At 35.0% G+C, this 24,455-nt stretch overlaps 1 protein-coding gene across 1 annotated transcript in view; it reads left to right on the top strand.

Annotated features, from left to right (window-relative positions):
• The window catches only part of LOC120352731, a 48,409-nt gene that overhangs the window by 746 nt on the left and 23,208 nt on the right, over positions 1-24,455 (top strand). The window lies entirely within an intron of this gene.

Consider the following 24,455-nt stretch of genomic DNA (forward strand, 5'->3'; position numbering starts at 1 on the left):
ATCTAAATATACAAAAAAATTAAATAAATAAGTACCTACATTGAATAATAAAGTGTTGGTGAACATTAATAGCTTCTACTCACAAATTAAAAACTGAACAAAAAATTTGTCATAGCAAATTTTTCAACGTCATAGCAACTGCTATCACCAGTTGTAATTATTAATTACGTGTAGGCTATGTTACAAAAAGGCAGAAAGACGTTAACGAAAGCGAGTTAAGTTACTATAGAACTTATAAATTAAATATGTTTTATATCATTCAGCTGAAATCATGTGTCGACGCATGAAGTCTGACAGTCTGTGTGATATCTCCCAAATAGCATTAGCTTTGTTTAATGAATGGAAATATTACAGAAATAGCATGCAATTAATTATAGCTGACTAAATGATCAATCAGAACATTTTTTTCTCATGCACTTTCAATGTTAGCCTATCTTTAAATCCTGAAAAAGGACAAAGGAGTGAATCAATTTTGTTGTCCAACGAACTTGACCTGTAAAAAGGTTTAAAGAATACGTGTTCAAAATTTGAATCTGATTGATCTATCCTCTAAATTTATTGTAGAACATAATTATGAAAAGACGGTCAACGACTTTGGGCTTCAGTAAGTCAAAGGTGAGAACTCGCTAACGCTAGTTCAATTAATAAGTTATCTTTTAGGGTGTTCCTTACAATATGGGTAATAATAATATCATTCTTTGTTATGAACTATAAATGATGGTAGTCCTAGGTATCGTTTATTATTCATGCCAGTTCAATAGCTTTTCTAGAAATATTCAATTGTAAATACTGCAGTAACGCATCTAAAGCCTACTTCAATATCACATTCGTTTTTTTTTGAGGGCGATGTCAAAATACAAGCTCTAGAGATGAGCGTAGTTAATGAACGGAGAAGATAAAGGGGTATGATTGGGGATGAATAGATCTATTTATTATTTATTTATTTATAAAAAAAATAGTTATATAAAAGAATAATAATTGAGAAACAGAAAACATTACCTGCTTGTGCTGACATTACTTCATGCATTCTATAAACATATAGCTATATAGTCCTATAGTTATATTCAGGTTATATAGTCAGCTTCTAATTAACATTGATTCACTATCCATGTCTGTTATTAGACAAAGCAAATAGCTCTATTCTTTTCCAATTCCGCACCGTTGTCAAATAATTTGTATACTGTGTAGAAGTGGAAATATAATGAATTACCGAAATCTTTAATCTAAATTCAAAAAATTAATTAATAAATCATAGAAAATATTTTTTCGACAGGTTAATATGCTTGAGATTCTTTAAAACAAGGATCAACAACCAATCTGTAAATAATCGTTGTTAATCAACAAAATAATGATTTCAAAACTAAAGAATATTCAACAGATCAGATTTGCTGGGATAACTTTGGTCAAATCTATCCACTATAGAAGTCGGTCGGTGGAAAAGGAAAATTGGCAACAATGCCCTCCCATCATTTTCACAGAATTTATAATGTGGATAATTGGGCTCAATCACTTCCTCCGTAAACAAAGTCATAGTGCATTCTGGTGACGTCAGCACAGGTAGGGCTCCTACACCAATAACAATTTGTTGATTTCAGTTGATTTATATCAGCTAGTGTTCTCATTGGTGTTGGAGCCCTACCTGTGCTGACGTCACCAGAATGCACTATGGCTTTGTTTACGGAGGTAGTGGTTCAATGCCCTCAATTTGCTGCAATGCTCTCCCATCATTTCCACTGTTTTTATAACGTGAATTGTATTCTGGCTCGAACCACCGGAAAGGGGGTTTGAAACTTTTATTTTGAAGCTCATCAGGTACATAATAGTAGAACTGATCACATGCTGTCACCCTTCTAACGGGAATACCAAGCGACCGTAGCTAACACATTATTGACCGAGCGAAGTGAGGTCACAGATTTAAGGTCGACGGTTTGGTATTTCTCTTAATGTTTAAATATTAAAAAGTTCAAATGTTTATATTTTTATATGTTGCGCATTCACGGCGAAACGCGGTAATAGATTTCCATGAAATTTGACTGGTATGTTCCTTTTTTAATTGCGCGTCAACGTATATACAAGGTTTTTGGAAATTTTGCATTTCAAGGATAATATAAAAGGAAAAAGGAGCCTCCTTCATACGCCAATATTAGAGTAAAAATCAGACTATAGAATTATTCATCATAAATCAGCTGACAAGTGATTACACAGATGTGTGGAGAAGCCAGTATATTGCTGCATTTCCATAAGGTCTATAGTTTCAATCAGGTACTTGTGGATGAGAATACTGCGTGAGGTCTACTGTTCACAGAACTGCTAGTAATAGATCAGACAGATTCCCGATGGAAAGAACTAAGCTATAATAACCTCTCCAGAAAGTCCATGATGTGACAATTTCCATTGTTATTCATACAAAACAATGCTGATTAATAACACAATTGCTCTATTGTAATTATTGTGTAGGTACTAGCAGGTAACCCGTGCTCCGCAAGGGTACAATTAAAAACTTGACAAACTAAAAACTACTGAAATCTTGAGGAATTTAAAATAGATAGATGAAGAATGACTAGATAGGAAATAAAACCGTTGAATACATTATTTTATCCATGACCACTCTCAAGCAGAGTTAGCAAAGTATAGCAAACTGAAAGCATGACGAATTGAAAACTTGACAAACTGAAAACTTAACGTAATGAAATCTTGGAGAATTGAAAAACCGTCCTCGGTAAATTGAGAATCTGTATGTAAAATGTCAAGTTAATCAGTCCAGTAATCAAGCCAGTCAAACCAGTTCTTTCCTTTATATGGCAATTTATTTTAATGTAGGCTACATGATTTACTAGTAGTTCTGTGAATAGTAGACCTCACGCAGTTTTCTCATCCACAAGTATCTTATATCACCTGCTGATTCAGTTGAACCACAATTATTCACAGTTGAATCATAATTTACTCTTAAAAACTGTTATTTGTTTTCTCCAAGATCAAAAACTCACTTATGTTAATAAACTCAGTTCACGTTTGAATTTGTATCCTATATGATGTTTTATCCAGTTTTGTGATAATCTTTCCATCTGATGAAAATATTTCTCAACTATTTTAAAGTTATTTTTTTCAATCAAGAATATTGAAACCCTACCTTATAGAAATAGACACGGCCAGACATCTGTGTAATGCATGCAATCAATATTCCACTTGTCATCCGATTGATTGTGAATAATTCTATAGTCTGATTGATCCTATTTTCACAGTAGATTGATTATATATATAGTGATATCGAGTGTGGAGAAAATTCCTTTTCTTTTCATATTATCTTAAAAATGCAAAATTTCAAAAACCTTGTGTATACATCGACGCGCAGTTGAAAAAGGAATATTCCTGCAAAATCTCATCGAATTCTATCAACGCGTTTGGCCGTAATCGCGTTACAGACAGACAGACAAAAGCAAATCGAGTTGAAACATAGACCTCACTATGTTCGCTCATTTACTCATATGATGGAGTATTGTGTAAATTACTCTAAATTGTCGCCCATATTTGCTCATTATATATTTTTTATCATTTCTATTAAAAATAGTCACTAGGACTAACCATTAATTTTGTTCTCTTATTTCTTATCCTAAAATATGAATTTTTATTGCTAAAGTCTTCCAGTGAAGCCTACAGTTCCAATCTATAATTTCACTACTTTGAATTCTTCCACTACAACTCATTAAAGAAGAAGCTTATTTTAATCAACTTTATTTATTTCAATAATTCCCTTTAGTATGGTTATAGATTTCAACAGTTGGTATTAATTACCTTTATCAAATAAGTTTCAAATGTTTTTTCTCGCAATTATAACCCAGAATAAATAGACAAAATGCATCTGCCATACTTGAAATTCTATTGAAGTAACTACATTGAGATTATTCAAGTTAACTCATTTCATTACGGTGCTTTAAAACACAGTTCTTTTGCAGAGAGTATAGATTGTAACATTCATAAGTTCTGTTGAAAAGCATGTCGTGGAAACACGTGTCAAACCACAAAGAAAGGATACGCTAGATTGTCACTCACTCACTCCTCTACATTGTTCTCTCTCTCTCCCTGCTTAGTCTACATTGTCTCTGTTTGTCTACATTGTCTCTGTCTCTTTTTCTAGATTGTCTCTGTCTTTGCTAAACATTCAGAACGTTTCAAAAACCTTCAAAAATGTATACCGACAAAGATTCTTGGTATAGAAAATGGACGAAAATATACTAGAATTTCCAGAAGTGTCACCCATGCTTCGTTGAACAATAGGACGTGAAGGAACTTGAAGACAATAATTGTGACGCTTCAATACCAATTCATCTACATTCTGGGCCTTTCCATCATTCAAGCTTTTGTATAAAATTCACCGTTTCTCTATTTGTATAATTTGTTATAGACAGAGGCGTCTTGAAGATTGAATTGTTTGGATAGTCAATGCTTGTCAGAAATTTCTTTGAATAGGAAACCTGTATACCTGTTGAACTATTAATATATGTTCTAGGGTTGAGCATATATTTATGTATAATATACGCACATGTGCACAGCTTTTGAAGTATTGTCCATACAAAGTCGAAATTCTCTGAAAATAAAACAAAAAGATGTTGACAGTTGAAGGTTTGAAATCCTTTCAAGGTTTGAATAACCCAAAAATTTACTCTGTTGATTCTTGGTAAAACGGGAGTATTTTCTATTACTTTAGTGTAGGTACTGTAACTAAGTGCATTTCATAGCTATTTTTTTATTACTAGTAATAATTTTCTCGTATTCACAGTTTTGACATTGCAAAATGGAATGAAATTCACTGCGTAATTTATAATAGAATGTAGAGAGTATTTCGACATAGAAAGCAACATCGGAAGTAGATTATTTTGTTACTATCTCATTAACAACTCATTCAACCATCAATACTGTGTCAAAGATCCTCTGATTAATAAGCAATGCCTTTTAATCTTCTATATAATAAGAGAGAGAAGGGTTGTGTTTGTTCGCATCAGAACATGTCAACTTGTAGATTGCATACCGGAAAAACGGCGATGATTTAGATCTCCAAATTTTGCACATAGATTCTAAAAATATCAATCTCGTGCACCTTGAAGCACAAATTTCAATTTTCTTTCTAGATTTTCCAGAATTGATGTTCACATTTCATTCATGGGACATAAATACATACCATATAGAACTATAATCTAGACCTCTTCAAAAGAGATGGTTAAAATTGGCAACTAAATTAACAACCAGTCCAATTTTGTCAGGTTGGCATCAAGTTTAGGAAGGTTTCAGATCAACATGATATGAATTCTGTCACTTTATTATGTTATTACCATGTTGAGGAACTTATCTTTACTATAATAAAGGGAAGAACTGGCTCTGGCTCATACACGTACGGGATAGGGAAATTATGTTTGACGCATCATCACGCCTAAACTACTAGACTGAAATTTTGTATATAGATTCTTAATTAAACGAGGATGGTTCTAGGCCTCTTTCAAACTTTTCAAGATCACACTCGATCAAGTTTTCAGTTTTACAAGTTTTAAAATAGACCCTTGCGGAGCACGGGTTACCTGCTTGTATAATTAAAAAAGGATATCTCTAATCTGTTTACATGGCACCAGTTTACGGCAAACTCCATCCACTCAATGCAATCAGGATAAGAGCAATGGTACTGTACCGATATTTAGCGGAAAAAGGATTCTTTCGAATTATTTCAAATGCCATTTTGTTTTTTCTTGCTTATCCGGCTACTTGGACTTACATACGGTGGACTTTAATAAGAACTCATTAAGCATGTACTATCCTAAGAAGCAAAATTCAACCATTGACTTTCCTACTATCTGCTACCTCTATTCTTCAACTTGTATTTGTTACTATCAATTGTGTCGCTAAACTGTTAAATTTATCTGCTACTCTTATTTGTCTAACATTGCGTCTATATAGATGTTATTCCTCTGCTACTATCCTGCATCTTTATTCATTCATCCTTTATACAATAAGTACATTATCAAAATGATAGGTAGAAAAATAAGGTAACCTTGTGCTATTCCTCTCCCAAATTTAGATAACACATAGTCCGAAATAGGTTAAGTCTTGTAGCTCTTCAATTCACGAAATTTTCAGTCCTCAAGTATTTTTACTAAGTAAATATCTAATATCGGGGATCGAGCTTCGCTCTGGAGTACAAAAGCATAAAAAATTTATTACGAAAGATGAAATTATAATAACATTCATAGTTCATACAGAAATGTGCTATCTAATCACAGTAAATTGAGAATAATTCCCAGAGGAATGCAAAAATTTCCCTCACAAAGGCCCGGTTGCAAAAAAGCCGGTTAAATTTTAATCCTGATTAATTTCACGTGAACCAAATCAGAGAATACCATTTCAAAAACATAGATCTACTGGAATTAATCAGGATTGAAAATAGGCCTAACCTGGCTTTTTTGCAACCGGCACTAAGTACCTGATTGAATGATTACAGAAGTTCAACAGCTGAGTCATGATTTTGACACAGTCACACCAATATTACTACAGTAAGGTCCACTTTATAATGGCAGTGGATAAAGATAGAAGAATAGCGTTGCCTATTCTCTGCATTATTCAATAAATTATATTTCTACATTGCCAAAAACAGATTTGGCATCGTTGCGGAGCTAGAAAAGGATAGTACTCAAATCAAATCAAATTAGCTTTATTCCTCAAAAATATACATTACAGGAAATTAAACACACTTTACATAGATACAGGAATACCCCTACAAGACTATTCGTCTGTGTGTAGGGGTGAGTTCTGGGTAGCCTGAAATATATCAGGCTGCTAAGTTAAATAAAGTAATAAATTAAATTGTGAGGAGAAAAAATAAATATTAATATTCGGTTAATAAATAATGAGTTAGATAACTAACTACAAAGAAATTATATTTACTTAAAATATAAATAGAAGTAATTTGAAAAGTTAATGGAAACATTCAAAAGGAATGCTAGTAAAAAAAATAAATAAATAAAAATAGATAAGGAAAAAAAATTAAAAAAATGATAGAACATGATAGAGCAGGGACAAGCGGAACCTCAGGTAAGATTTTGGAATTGAAAAAAAATATATATGAAGGGATATGAATAAGAGAAATGGAAATATCTGGGTGTATTCCAAGCATCGTAGAGGATGATAGATTAATGCCAGTACATTGACCGAAGCAGGCTTTCAGACATTTCTGTGCCAAGGCGGTATAGCCACCCCTCCACCATACGCTTGAAATGCCGGCACACTGCATACCTCCATACTGATTCTTATCTCAGCCGGTAGATTCCTGTACAGAAGTTGAGAAAGATAGAAAGGGGTTCTCAACTCCAGTCCATGAGCCACCCGCGGCGTCGCAAGTCCATGGTTGACTCTAAATCGTGTGGGGTAGGTGTGAGGAATTTCGGGTAGAATGTTATATCTATTTTTTTTTAGAAAGAGCAGTAGAGATTTTATGTAAAGTTGTCTAAAGGTTCGAACCCACTAGAACGTACCAGACACGGACCGTGTCAGACCATGCCAGGCACGTAAAATAACAACTATGCCCACTACAACGGATCAACAGCGTTCTATGCCAGTACATTACGCGTATGGTACGCGTATGATGCCCGGTCAGAAGTTGTTGGGGGAACGCGTCAGTTAGCAAGAGAATGTAGCGGTGAACTGGTTACCAACGCGGTGCATGCGCGGTTACAACGGGGTTTGCAGGCGTCACGTGCCATGCAAGGAGCGTTCCGTCTCAGACAAAATATACTGGCCGACAAATGTTGACCTGGACGTGCATGGCACGCTCCGTGCTTGGCCGGCGACGGAACGGTCTAATGGGTGTATTACATATCAAATGATGCAAAGAATATTTTTTTGCATGTGTCGGTACGGGCACGGTCATGGTATGATACGTTCTAGTGGGTTCGAACCTTTATATTTAAAACAGGAAATTCAGTAAATAATCCAATTGTTGGGTAGTGCTGTTCCTTTTTCAAAACTGCTTTAATTATTTGTCTTTGCGACACCGCAAGCGGCTCCAAGAGAGTAGCGTGCAGACCCCCCCAGACAAGAACGCATACTGGATGATTGACTGGACGTAAGCGAAGTATACAGTCTTACAGTGCGCCTCACTCAAAACATGGCCTAGCTGGGAGAATGCATACAATAACCTTCTAAGTCTCTGCTTCACAAAACTGGATATGCGGACCCCAACTCAAACCACTATCAACTATAATACCTAAGTACTTGTACTTATTTAAAAAAGTACTTGTACTTATTTAAAAAAGTACTTGTACTTATATAAAAATCTAGAATTTAAAAAAGTATAAATATAGGTATTGATATGAAAGAACTAGCAAGATAGTAGAAGTACTTATTCTACTATGAATTGAATAGCAAGGTTTACACCACTTACTGAGGTCTAAATGATACGAGTACTGTAATTATAATAGTACCGTTTTCATTTGAAAATTTAATATATGAAGTTTATAGTAATAACTAACTATCTATCAATTAAATTTATTACAGAATTAAAATTTATAGTGGAGTAAAAGAATATCTACTGAACTATTGATTTGGAATATTGAGTTACTGATATGAATGTAGGTATAGAGAGACAACGGGATGGAAGTGTAACTAGGCTACTGTAATCTTATCGCCGATTATTATTATATTATTATTGTTTTCTTCAAACTGTACCGGTATCATGCCCTTCTGTTGTTTTCGAGTAAATAATTCTAACTAACTGCTAATAACTGCTAACTGCTAATTCTAACTAATACTAACTGCTTTGTCGAATGATAGACAAGGATAGAAACATCAAAGTTAATCGAATACTGTCATTATAACGTGGACCTCACTATAAGTAATAGTAGGTATTGCTCACTTCCATCATCCACAGACGACAAAAATTCCAGCTGTTTTTCCAAGGACGTATTTATCCCTTTAATGTCCTTCAGCGAGTTATCCCAGGGTTGAGACCTGGTGCAATCGAATTTTCATATCATAAACCTACTTAGTTCCAAATTTCGTGAAAATCGTTAGAGCCATTTTCGAGATCCGGAGAAAAACAAATATATAAACATCTAAACATATAAACAGAAATTGCTCGTTTAATAGTATAGGATTCCAATACTTTGGAAAACAATAGAATATTTGAATCATAGTAACGCATTAGAAAAGTAACTTTTTCATCTCCAATTCAATTCGGTTCTTCATATTCAATGTTCTGGTTTATTCAAATATAAACTTCAATATTAACCATCTTTATTTTTACTTTCCTTGCCCTACTACCATAGGTAAGGAAAGTATTGCTTTCCAATAGTTATTTGTATATCTAGAGTGAAAAGTACGACTTTTTCTCCCTGAGGGAAAAGTTTGAAGCCCGAGGCGAAGCCGAGGGCAACAATTTTCCTGAGGGAGAAAAAGTATTTTTCACTCGTGATGTACACAACATTTTTCCTCCATCTACATTTTTTTATAGAAACTGCAAATAAAATTATTTTAATAACTTACGTATTGGTGACAATGTTTCCTAACAACATAACCTAAAATCTAAAACTTTAAAACCGGCCGTCTGATTGGCACTGCCGATTGCGCTACCTATCGGCTAAAGTTGTAACAATCAGCTGGGTGTTTACCAAAAATGGCTGACTCCAGATTACGCGGTTCAAATTTGAATTGCAGATCAAAAATATTTGTTGGCTGGTATTTTGAATAGAATAAGATATTTTTAAAATTGTATAAATTTTTATCGTCTACTTATATTAAGAATATAATATCATACAAACATATATTTCATGAGTTGATCAAATTTCTGGTTGTGGTATTGAATTCAGTTGACTCAATGACAGACACCTCTTTATGCTTTCTCATCTGAGCTTAGACCTTCTAACCTATTATAATGTAAGTTTTTAAAATAGAGATGCTTCCCATGTTATTTAAATGGAGACACTTTTACTCCCTAGGGAGTTTTTCTGTTTTTTACTACCGAGGGCGAAAAAGTGACACTTTAGTATTATGTTTCAGGGAGTAAAGTAAGTACTTTAGCCAGTAGGTGGAGGAAAAAATAATTAAGGTACCCTAATAGTTTTCCCCTTCATAGTAGGTCCCCTTCAAGTTTTCTATACGTTTCAAGGTCCCCTGAGTCCAAAAACATGATTTTTGTGTGTTGGTCTGTATACGTAAAAAAAATATATATATATATATATATATATATATATATATATATATATATATATGTGTGTGTGTGTGTGTGTATGTTCCATTCTCCATAACTCCATTCCTAATTAACCGATTGACATGAAATTTTAAACTTAAGGTCCTTATACCATGAGGATCCGACAATAAGAAATTCAATTATGTTTGAGGAAAAAATGGCGGATAATTACTAAAAAACCATGTTTTTCACGTTTTTCTCAAAAACGGCTCTAACGATTTTCTTCAAATTCATACCATGGATGCTATTCATAAGCCCTATCAACTGGCATGAGTCTCATTTCTGGGAAAATTTCAGGAGCTCCGTAATATTCATGAGAAAAATGGCGGATAATGACTAAAAAACCATAAACGGTCATTTTAAAATGACCGAAACATGTTGTGATAAAATATTTTTAAAAAAGGGTACTGAGATTTTTATTTTCTTTATATTTATATTACGAGTAGCCCTATACAGGAAAGAGCTAAAAAACCATGTTTTTCACGGTTTTCTCGAAAACGGCTCCAACGATTTTCTTCAAATTTATACTATGGATAGCTAGTCATAAGCCATATCAACTGGCATGAGTCCCATTTCTGGGAAAATCTCAGGAGCTCCGTAATATTCATGAGAAAAATGGCGGATAATGACTGAAAAACCATGTTTTTCACGGTTTTCTCGAAAACGGCTCTAACGATTTTCTTCAAATTTATACCATGGATAGCTATTCATAAGCCCTATCAACTGGCATGAGTCTCATTTCTGGAAAAATTGCAGGAGCTCCGTAATATTGAAAAATATTGAGAAAAATAATAGTTACTAAAAAACCATGTTTTCGCGATTTTCTCAAAAACGGCTCTAACGATTTTTTCAAATTCATACCCTGTATAGTTATTTATCAGCTCTATCAACTGGCATGAGTCTTTTTCCTGGGAAACTAATGGGGGATCCACCCCATCCTTGAGAAATGGACTTTGTAACCTCCTTCTCGTGCATGAGGTAGGTAGAGCTTTTTATAAAAAGAACACAGTCATAGTCAAGATATTTCATCTGTAGAACAGCTGTTTTTACGACTTTTAAAAAATCATCGAATTTCACAATTTACACAAAGGAAAAAGTACTCTGAAAACAATTATAATATACACATATACAGTAGTCTGATCGTAGTTGCAAATATGTTGCCGCCAATCGTCATTATGTTATTCCCATAAATTATTCTCGTTTGAGAATGAGGCTTGCAGTTCAATGAGCAAGGAAAGTTGTGTAAGTGTACCACACCAGATTTTTATTTTCATAACTTCACAACAGGTGCTTTTGTCAGAATATAGGCTACTGCTGGACGTAAAGGTAACATAATAGTATTTTAGCAAATTATGTGTTGTTTGTGGGCACAAGAGTCCGAGAGTCCACTCAACTGCTCAATACAAATAACTGTAACATTTACAAATAACAGTTACATTACTGGACAGATACGAGTATTAACAGGAGGAAAGTATTAGCATAGAGAAACCATAGCGTAAGTAGATATCCCATGGAATAGAGCGTTTATGTCGCAACTTTTACTGTTATCTCAAGCCGATAACTGTCGATTATTGTAGATTTTTACTGTTTTGGCCGGGTGAGATTGTATGAACGGCACAATATGAGAGACTACCAGCGTCACATAGCTTTATGAGAAAGAACTACGTGGACAATCGGCTTGAGATAAAACACAAAAAGTTACGACATATAAACATTCTGTACCATGGGATATCTTCTTATGCTATCTTTTCTCTATGGTATTAGTTCGTTTAAAAGTCCACGGTTGAATTTTGTTACTCTGGATTCTCAAATCGGTTAAGTTACGTCGTTACGTCCTTCAAGCAAAAAACAGTCCACCTAGCAACCGCAATACATAACAAAGACTATGATAAGAAAGTGTGCTGAGTTTGCTTAACTATCGGAATAGTCGTGATGCGGGTCTCAATTATTCTCCTTCTCAGTTAATGTTTGGTCGACATGAAATGAACAAGGTGAAGCACTAAAAATGCGGGACAGATCAATACCTAATATTACTCAACAATAGAAGTGATAGTAGCTATTGCCTGAAGTAATAGTAGGTATTGGATAGACTCCTATTTTTCAGGTGGAGAAATGATCCGACTGGTTCTATCAGAATTAGATGAACACTTTATGAATACTTTGATAGAGTGAAAGACTTTTAATCTCAACTTATTTATTTTATTACCACGTAATAAATAAGTTGAGATTAAAAAGTCTTTCAACTCTATCAAAGTATTCATAAAAGTGTTCATCTAATTCTGATAGAACCAGTCGGATCATTTCTCCACCTGAAAAATAGGAGTCTATCCAATACCTACTATTACTTCAGGCAATAGCTACTATCACTTCTATTGTTGAGTAATATTAGGTATTGATCTGTCCCGCATTTTTAGTGCTTCACCTTGTTCATTTCATGTTGCCCAATCACTTTTAATTCTCCAGCTTACAGTGCTACAAATAAACAAAGCCATAGTGCATTCTGGTGACGTCAGCACAGGTAGGGCTCCTACACCAATAAAAATGTGTTGATTTCAGCTGATCTATATCAGCTAGTGTTTTTATTGGTGTAGGAGCCCTACCTGTGCTGATGTTACCTGTCATGCACTAAAAATTTTAAAGACCCAAATCCTAAAGCAAGTAAGTACAAATTAATACATCCATCGTAATCCCTATGTTAATCTCAATACTATTTTTCCATTTTTCTCTATCTATTCATTTTTCATTGTCTTTCAATACTTCACAAAAATTGAATTTCCAATGTACGCTCCTCAACCAAGAAAATTATAATCTATCAGAAATATAATTTGAATAATATTTTATGAAATATTCAAGAATTGTATATTTCAGTGGCATTTTCAGTTGGTTCACCTTGTTTCAACAGCTTTGTGATGTTTGACCTGGCCAGCAGATGTTGGAATACTCGGACACCATTCTGTAGGAATGATAATACTTCTGTGTTATCAAACTTTTACACAGCTATCACTCCCACCGTAATCCCAAACCACAGGACACTCATAATGCCAAAGATACGCTCTGTTCACGGATGTAGTGGCTGCAGCTGCTTATTTCCAGTTGTCTAACCTGTTTTGCAAATTTCCAGGTGCACATTGAATATTGTTGCATACTTAAGAGTCACTCTGAGTTGCTACTGAGTTGCTATTGCTCAGTCAATACATTTCCGCTATCAAATTTGAAAAGTAATTTCTCAGTGGTTCGTTCACCTGTTAGTGCTTACACTGCTATTCATTCTTCATTCATTTGCACAATGATCTGATATAATTACATCCCAAATAAGTGTTTTAAAATCAATTAAATTAATCAGTCTAGTTTGCAATTAATCAAATTAATCAATTTCACTTTTATTTAAATTGATATAATTACATCCTAATTGAGTGTTTTACAATTAAGTACAAGCAGAGTACCGGTAGCCTATAGTAACTACATTCTCTGAATACAGAATACTCTTTCTGAATACAGAATCCCGGTCGTGTGTTGATGGCAAGGATATAATTTTATATCCTTTTCAGAGAATCGACAATTATTTGTTGAAACACCGCCGTTTTATGAAGTTACATCACAATATTATATCATCGTTATTCTAATTGCATTCAATCTTTATTCTCATTGATCAATTTTTATATTCGTTGAATTCGTTGAATGAGAAGCGTTCATATTTATTTAGAAGGGATGTTGCCAGCAGTTTAAAGTGAATATTTCACCCGCTGGAAGCCGACTACCTGCCCTTTCCACTTTGAACAGTCAGCAACTAATTCATGTTGTCGGAAGCATGTAGTGGGGTGATGATGATACACGGTTATGCATTTTTTGGGGGAGTTTTTGTGGGTAGGAAATAGTTTTGACCAGGTGAATAGTTTTGGGTGATTGATGAGTTCCTAAATACATTATGAAACTATGTAGAACCATAGTGTTTGCAACACCTTCCAAATATGAAGAATTTTTATATTTCATGTTGAGTTTCATGTCGTCTGCAACTCATACCCAATATGAAAAGTATACTTTTGAAATGGCAATTTACAATCGGAATATGCTGTAGAGATTGATTGATTGTTTGATTGATTGATTGATTGGTTGATTGATTGAGTACTTTATTTATGAGATGAGAGGTTTCCTGGACACGGGAAGTGATTACTAGTGGCTCTGGCAAGCTGAGCTTCAAGATTGTGATAAGAATGCTGCAATATTATTGATATTGTTCAATATTGAAAGAAGTGATACTGTTTTCAGTGTGATTTAGTGATAATTATTTATCCATTACACTAGAATATGTAAGTAATTTTTCAATACATTTGTGATATTATTAGACTATATTCAAGTGTTTTATTATTAAAAAAAGTCTTCTAGTAACTTGTATATCAGAAACGGGTAATTTTGATGATGCAAAATGGATGATGATGGTTGAAAAATAGGCTTTTCCCAGTCGAGAATATTCTTGCCTTGCCATGGTGGTAAGCTACTAGTATCTTGTTAGAAGACAGTTAAGTTTCTCTTCTCATCACTCATCACAATAATTATAGATACAATAAAAAAGCAGTTACTCTAATACTTACTTACTTACTTACTTTCCGTGTCCAGGATCACCAGTCTTCTATTTTTCTATATATTTCGCTCCCAAAATTTAGCCACCCGGAGGACTTAGTCGTTGCTTTGAAGGAGGTCGTCATGAGAGCAGTTTGTGTCAAGCAACTCGCACTGCAATAGGTGAGTGTAGTTTTGTTCCAGGCCGCAGTCGCAGGCAGCATCGTCCTGAATGTAACCCCAGCGTAGTAGATTTGATTTGCACCTTGTGACTCCTGTGCGTAGTCGGTTTAAATACTTCAAGTTGTGAAAGGGAGTTCACTACCACAGCTAGCACTTTCTTTCAGTTCCAGGAGCGGATTTTGCAGTTCCTCCTGCCATAGATCCAACCTTCGTTGTTCAGGTGTTGTGGTAAGAGGTACTGATGACTGGATGAAACTCCTTCTTGACTTGAGCCTTGTTGCCGTTGGTTGATGGTGAAACAGAGGGTGTCTTTGGTCGCTGATTTGTTTCCTCCGTTCCACTTCTGCTGCAACAGTTCTGCGAATGGGTGGTGGTGCTATTCCTATGATTGAGGAAATTTTACCAATGGGTGTGGGCTTGAGACAGCCTGAAATTATTCTCCCACTCTAATAAAAATAACTTACAGTTGTGTATTTAGGCCTACCATGTTCTGCATTACTGTGCATGAAACCGGTATCAACTCATGTTTCGAATATATCCTGAACCCAAGATCCTGTAACATAAAGAAATACTATTCTGAATTATAAAAGTTCGATCACCTTCGAATAATTGATTACTGAACCCTCAGGTAATCTACCGTATTGTTTGAGGAAATTTTAGGAATATTTCGTTATCCCTTTATGTTACAAGCACAATGCAATAGCATAACTTGCCTGAGACAAATACCTTTCAGTGCATATCAATTTTCATATCAATAGTCATTATATAATTATATCATCCTTATTTAAAGAGTTTGACAAATTTACGACAGAACTTGATTTTGTGGCTTAGGCCCGACTTAACATTAAACACTGGTGTGCCTTTTGAATGCTTGCTACCATCGGACTACCCCCGTAGAGGGTTGAGTTTTGGACGTTGAGCAGAGCAGAGCAGAACGGCCTCTCGTTTAACACAGCCTCGACTGTTTCGAAGTGTATTTACTAAAGTGTTTAACATTGTTTTTCCAATGTATTTCTGAACTAATAATTTATTCCCAAGTTATAAGTGGAGTTGTATTTATGCAGTATTTCTGAACTAATAATCTAATCCTGTGTTACAAGTGCAGTTGTTTCTTCTGTGGATAATCTACTAAATGTCTAAAGGTATAGACTCGTACTTTTCGCCATCCAATTCGTTTAAAAAACGTGAACGTTCAAAAGTGTCTCCAGAAGTTAATTATAGGCCGGGTAAAAAGCGTCTAGAACTTGTGACAAGTGAAATGGATGAGCAAAAGTTTAAAGTGTTATTGGATGGACTGACGGCCTCGGCCATGTCTATGATGATTGTTTTTCAAATTATTAAGATTTCTTTCGAGCAAAGTCAACATACTATTTTTTTCACATTCTTTGTACATGTTTTTTGCGTTGTTTATATTATAAATAAAATCATCTTTCTATTCTATTCTATTCTATTCTAGTCATTATATAAATCAATTACATTTCAAGTATTTTGATGGCTTCATTTTCTTCGGAATGAGACTTTCGTCAAGGTTTGAAGAGTCGCCAACAGCCGCAATCGGCTATGGTACTGTACATACATATATGGCTTCATATTGTATGGCTTCATATTATACATATAAGTCTATTTTTGTGGGACATTTTTTCAACTACTCACTGAGTGTTGAAAATGAACCCTGTCCGAAAGCACTCCACACACATGAGTAGTTAGAAGAAAAAAGAACTTACTAATTCCTCACAAAAATAGACTGTAGTGTTGAAAATTATTATCAATATGTTTGGAAATTTAAATACGCTATTCGCAATTCGTCATGAAAGATCAAACTAAAAAAATTCCTTAATAAATTCTTCAGGAATGTATCTTTGTTTCTCAAATTCCGCGGATATCTACCTGGAAAATTTGAAATTTTACTCTGGAAAACCGGGAATTACTCATGAATGTTTTATTTCAAAATGGGTGGCCACCCTGAATTAACCAAATAAATCAATTTCACATTAATTTAAATTGATATAATAACATTCTAATTGAGTGTTTTACAATCAAGTACAAGCAGAGTTGCCTATAATAACTACATTCTATACTCTCTGAATACAGAATCCTGGTCGTGTGTTGATGGCAAGGATATAATATTTTAATATCATTTTCAGAGAATCGACAATTTATTGTAGAAACACCGCCGATTTATGAAGTTACATCACAATATTATATTATTGTTATTCTAATTGCATTCAATCTTTATTCTCATTTGATACTTATTCAACTTTTTATACTTTGTAAAACTCGTTGAATATTTCGCATTACCGTCATTTAATCTTAACTAGTAGTTCAGGGAACAGTAGAATTCGCTACACTCACTAAAATCACTATTGACACACGCCCGCCTATTCACACACAAACACACATACAAATTGGATTTAGAGTATGATGATATAAATGCAATAGGATCGGTGGTGGACGCTGATAAATAGAAGTTCTTCAAATTTTTGAGCTAGGATGCACGCTTAAAGAGATAAAAAATCTGAAACTTGAAATGTGGTCTTGGGGGAGGGGGGTGAATGATTGCGTAATAAAAAATTCAAAATTTTCATTATGTGATATATGAAATAAGACCACCTTGGAGCGCTGGAAAATAAAAGTTTCTTACCCTTTTGAGCTAGGATGCACGGCTAAAGAGATAAGAAATCTGAAACTTGAAATTTGGGACTTTTGGAGGGGGGAATTATCGAATTCTAAATTTTTAAAAGTTTGAACATGTGATTAATGAAATAAGACCACCTTGGAGCCCTGAAGAATAACGGTCCTCCACACTTTTGAGCTCGGAAGCACGGCTGAAAAGATAAAAAATCTGAATCTTGGATTGGGACTTGTAAAAAGGATCAAATTCCAAAAATCTGGTGTGGTACACTCACACAACTTTCCTTGCTCATTGAACTGTAAGCCTCATTCTCAAACGAGAATAATTTAGGGGAATAACATCATGACAATTATTGGCGGCAACATATTATTTGCAACTACGATCAGACTACTGTATATGTGTATATACAATATGTGTATAATTATTGTTTTCAGAGTACTTTTTCCTTCGTGTAAATTGTGAAATTAGATGATTTTTTTTTAAAGTCGTCAAAACAGCTGTTCTACAGATGGAATATCTTGACTATGACTGTGTGTACTTTTTATAAACTGCTCTACCTACCTACCTACCTCATGCACGAGATGGAGGTTACAAAGTCCATTTCTCAAGGGTGGACCCCCCATTAGTTTCCCAGGAAAAAGACTCATGCCAGTTGATAGATCTGATAAATAACTATACAGGGTATGAATTTGAAAAAAAATCGTTAGAGCCGTTTTTGAGAAAATCTTGAAAAACATGGTTTTTAGTCATTATCCGACATTTTTCTCAATAATATTACGGAGCTCCTGAAATTTTCCCAGAAATGAGACTCATGCCAGTTGATAGGGCTTATAAATAGCTATCCATGGTATGAATTTGAAGAAAATCGTTAGAGCCGTTTTCGAGAAAAACGTGAAAAACATGGTTTTTTAGTAATTATCCGCCATTTTTTCCGCCATCTTGAATTGAATTTTATTGAATTTCTTATTGTCGGATCCTCATGGTATAAGGACCTTAAGTTTAAAATTTCAAGTCAATCAGTTGATTAGGAATGGAGTTATCGTGTTCACAGACATACACACATACACACACACACACACACACATACACACACACAGACCAACACCCAAAAATCATGTTTTTGGACTCAGGGGGACTTGAAACGTATAGAAAACTTGAAATCAGGGTACCTTAATTTTTTTTGGAAAGCAATACTTTCCTTACCTATGGTAATAGGGCAAGGAAAGTAACAATTATAAAATCTTCAACATGTGATACATGAAATAATACCGCTTTGAAGAGATGAGAAGAATGAGCCCAATTTGAACCTGATCTGATGAAGTGTTGAAAAGTTAGGTTGATTTTTAGGGTAAAATTTCCGAATAATGGGCCGCCATCTTGAAACGGGGATAAATTTAAAAATTTAAATGCATACGTTTTTGCGCCTTGTTTCAAAGTACTTGTGTACCAAATTTTATCCAAATCGGACCATAACTGCGACTGTAACTGCGATACAAACAAACAAACAGACAAACGCCGATTGACTTGAAACACATAGAATTCGCTTCGTTCATTCAATTAGTGTATAAGCCAGTAAATTTTGTAACATACACAAATAAAGAACTGTAATCTAATACAAAACCTCTAAAACCTATGAGACTTGTTTGAAGGTCAACTAGTTAGTTACTTGTTCGAATTTTCTGCAGGCATTCAATTTGTACCAGCATTGATGCACTTGCAGATTTGCACCAACAGGATATTTCTTCCTTGAACGTCTGCCCTTGGTCAGCTGGCATTCAAATGTGAAAGTTTTATCTGCTCATATTAATATGTAACAACCATACTAGCACTGTAACAATTTTTTGGCGATGAATGTGGGTCATATAACGGACAGGTGAAGCTTGCCAAATTTCAAGTCCGTTTTCTATTTCGCTACATCTGTCGTCCGTTTGTATGATCGGAGTGGGTTCGGAACGCTGCATGACAAGTGCGAAGGGTCGAAAAAAACCCAGCAGTAATGGGTGTTTAACCTAATTCAATAGAACAAGGAAAACAGTACACCAATTGGCAACAAATACAAATTTCAGTTGATTACAAACTCTTGTCATCAAAGTCTTTAACCATCAAATGCATCGTAGCAATGAGTCTATATACACTTTCATGTCACAGTATAGTCACATGAGATCTTAAGCTGCGTACACATATACGCGCTTCCAACCCGCACCGAGCACGCTCCGCCCTCGTACCGCCCTCGTTCCTCCATCGAACCATAGTCGCTCCGCCCCCGCACCCATCATGAACGTTACGGAAGATGTTAGATCTTCTTGCGTTCCCCGGTCGAACCACTGTTGCTCCCCGTCGATCATCAATCGCTCTGCTGGAGTGACGTTCGGTTGCGGAGCAGAGCGAAAGTCTGTACGCACCTTTGAGTAGGATCCACGTTATAATGGCAGTATTTGATCAGCATTGGTGCTGCTATCCTTGTCTATCATTCGACATAGCAGGTAGCGCTATCCTTTTCTAGCTCTGCAACGTTGTCAGATCGTTTTGTAACAATGTAGAAATATACTTAACAAAATATTCAATCTCGATTATTAAAATTTATTATTTTATCATTCACATTCATATTTTAATAATAATAATAATAATTTATTTATTTGATCCATAGATTCATATACATGAATATAAGATCTTGTCAAACATAAATTTACACAAAAAATTGTCATGTACAGAGTAAAAATTTAATAAATATAAATATAAAAATACATCAATTAAAATGTATTTGGGCAGGCACTATAAACTATAGTGAGGTCCACGTTATAATGACAGTATTTGATCAACTTTGGTTTTGCTATCCTTGTCTATCATTCGACAAAGACGGTGGTACTATCCTTTTCTAGGTCCACAACGATGACAATTATGTTTTTGACAGTGTAGAAATATAATTAGTTAATGCAGAGAATCGGCATCGCTATTCTTCTATCTTTATTCACTGTCATTATAACGTGGACCACACTATAGAATGTTATATCACAGTTGGAATTCAAAAATTCTTCTATAGAGTAATAGGGCCTTTCTACTAAATAACAAAATAATTTCCTTTTTAAAGCTTTATCAGAAACATCTTTGGCTCCAGCAGGAAGCTTGTTGAATGAATTGACACCCCCTACAAAGCATGTTTTATATGACTTGTCTGTTCTACATCTGTTCTACATCATCTGTTCTACATCATGCAACATCTGACTAGTGTATCAAAACTGTTTATCTGTGACAGTTGAACATAAGATGACATGTTCTTTTTTATGTACAGAACAGAGCATAGGAAAAAAAAGGTTCGAGGTCTAGTTACGTTAATTATTGGAGCAACAGAAGAGCGAGGTATTGATTTTTCAAGTAGATGAAAAACGATTGAAACTGCCACGCTCAGTTGCCATGATTACTCGCAATTAGGAAGTGTTGCTATGACAGTAGAGCTAAACAAAAATCAGCTGGTGATTATCGGTTCACAACAGGTGTGGGACAGATAACAGTTTGTTGACACTATCACAGTTGTAGGCCTCTCGCTATCAGTCAACTATACAGGTTTAGCAAAGGGTCACAGTCCAGTCGTATCAGAACAACAGCAAAATAGAAAGTGTTTGCACTTAGTGCAGGGACACACGATCCGGCGACATCGCCGTCCGGCGTTTTCGCCGGACCCGGCGGCAATTAGCATTCAGAACACACGACAGACGGCGAAGCTGCCGTCCGGCGTTTCGCCGGGCCAGGCGGCAATTATTTCCTATTATTATTATTTTTATTATTGTTGGGGATGAATATTTCCTTCCTGTAGGACAGTCGCTGTTCAGAAATGACACTGTCAAGACGGAAGAAATTGGCTGCGATATCTCTGCTCCACCACAGGAGAAAGAAGAAGCACACCAGAAACAGAAACATCTGGGTTCATCCAATAGTAGAAAAAAGACTGTTCCATGGTGCATTTATACTCTATTTCTGCTGCTCAGGGATGACCAGAACAAGTTTTTTAATATAATGTAATATATATATATATATATATATATATATATATATATATATATATATATATATATATATATATATATATATATATTATATATAATTATTTAATACTGTATATTTTACTTTACTATAATATTCTTATTTTAATGAACGTTTATACACATGAGATGAAGATAATATAATATTATTATAGAATGCAATAGATAATAGTGAAATTTTGCAATGTAGAATTGCAATAATTATACATGAATAATGAAAAATGTCTCAAGCCCCCCACTTTTCCTCTAATATAATTAAACTTATCATAGTTTTTCCTTTCGCTTTCTTCCAATTCCTCAAGTCAGGATTCAGAACAGAATAAATTTGCCGCCAGCTATCTCTGGTTTTGTTTTTGTCTTGTATATTTCTAAAGATCGTCCCAGATTCCAGGCTTTTCAGCAACAAGGCTGATGAGTAGGTCCATGTCTACGTTGTCAGCACACATGACAGGAACAAAAAATTGGAAACTAGACAGTAACAAAAAAAATTATACTCGACACTGAACGAAAAAAGGGCAACACAACCAGTTGAATCAGGGTTGAATCAGTGTTGCAAACCCTGCAGAAGAAAAATATCGTAGCAGCTACCCTTACAACCCTACCCTTGTACCCTTGTAACCCTTCCCTACCCATTTGTAACTTTACAATGTTAATAAATAAAGAAGTGGCATGGGTGGGGACAGCGCCGTCCGGCGTTTTCGCCGTGTCGTGTGTTCATCTCCATATAGTACAATGCCCTGCTACTGCTTTCCGGCGGCAAAACCGGACGGCGAAGTAGAGAATACCCGGCGATATCGCTGGGTCAATTTCTCGCCGGGCCGGCGTTTTCGCCGTCGCCGGCGTCGCCGGCGTCGTGTGTTCTGCCCCATGCCTTCCGGACGGCGATGTCGCCGAATCGTGTGTCCCTGCACTTACCTGTTACTTGTATTCTTACTTTATTTATTTATTTATTCGTGGATAGAATCACAAATCATATAAATATGATTAGGAAGGAACAACAGGCTTGGCCCAAATCTATTCCATTCCCAAATTTAGATAAATTAATAAAATGTCCAAAAATAGGTTATGTTTCTACTGTATAACGTTCAAGTTCAATTTATTATTGCATCTAGATCAGTGTTCAAGTACTTGTTATTCAATTACTACTAATGGTTCATTTTGATGAAACTCAACTTGCTCACAAGCTGTATACAGACTAACTTGAGTTACATACAATTCGTAGTTACACACCACGTGCGCTATTCATCAGCTGATGATATGTCTATGTAATGTATCTAGTCTCATCATGTACACTGAATATAATAGGACGTAAGGATAAGTATAAAAGGACGTAATCTTTATGAAAAATAAAAAATAATACGTTCTTAGTTTGACTATATTTGTACCAATAATGTATAGTAATGTGTGTGTTTATCCAATCAATGTATGCTACCATTGGTTTACAGCTGAAAATGCCTTTAAGTAATCAGACTGGGCCACCAATTTATTCCTCGGAGTGAAATCCTTAACAATAGACCATGAAAATGTCGAAACTCATTAACAATAGGCGACCACTGAAGGGTCACTAGAACTTCTACCTGTTCATCCATTGTTTTCGGCCCCGTTTCCTTTCTTTTACCCCTACCAACCTTTTCTTGACAAATGAAATATATAATTGATAATTTTGAACAAGAATGAACAGATATACCGGTATTAGTATCCTCTATAGAACTACAGAAAATAGAATACAGTGGCAAGGCAGAGAATCGGCAACACTCCCATCTTTCTTCACTGCATTATACGTGGACCTCACGTTATACCTCACGCATGCTTGAGCGTGAGTAATAAAACGGATGATTTTTTGCTACGGTGCAATCATTATAATCTACTCTTCAATTTCACTTTCCATTATGTAACCTTGTGTAACTTACCTATTGAAAAGTGATAATATTGTACAGTATTCCCTGTTATACTGTTGAACGAGTATTGAAAAGTGATAATATTGTACAGTATTCCCTGTTATACTGTTGAATGAGTATGGTTTGCCAAATTCAAAACAACCGGTAGCCTTGTAAATCAACTTACCTTCAAAAATACAATGTAGCGACACGTTGACCTTACACAACAACCAACAGGCCGAGAAGCAATAGTGAAATTCAATACAAACATTCAGCATTGGTTGCAGGGGAATGCTGATAATATTAAGTTAATCTTACAGTATAGCTGTACCTGTACTTTGTTCAGCAAGCTGATTCTTTCATGTAATAAATGTTTCTTCTTTTAAGTCTATTCAAATAAACTAAACTTGAATTTGAATATGTTATTTTAACGATGATCATATTATGCTCAGCAACACCACCCTACCAAACAATCTCTTGACCCTTGACTAATTGAGTCTTGACCGCTTGAAAGTCGCGGAGTAACCGCGCAGAGGTTTCTTCCCGCGAAACAACTGTGTCACTTTTTTGAATCTGTTGTTATCGATTCAATGGAAAGCAACTGCCTGCAAATTCAGTCCTTCGTGATATACGTGTCTGCATTTTGAAGGGCTTCATCGCATTAGATCATATTCAGCTCACTGCGCTGTCATTATCCATGAAAACGGCTCTGTCTGCTTTCAAAATGGAAACGGTGAAATAATTAAATAGAACCCGAGTCAACATGCTATTTTTTTAATTCCAAATGACTCATTAATTAATGACCGATAATAATCATATAATTAACTAATTTCAGTAATCAATGACAGATGTTTAATTGGTAATTAATATCATTAATTCACTGATAATCATATAAATAATTAATTTCAATAACCAATGATCGAGATATTTTCTACAGTAAGATT

Source organism: Nilaparvata lugens, chromosome 8 (assembly GCF_014356525.2).
Source record: "Nilaparvata lugens isolate BPH chromosome 8, ASM1435652v1, whole genome shotgun sequence".
NCBI lineage: Eukaryota > Metazoa > Arthropoda > Insecta > Hemiptera > Delphacidae > Nilaparvata > Nilaparvata lugens.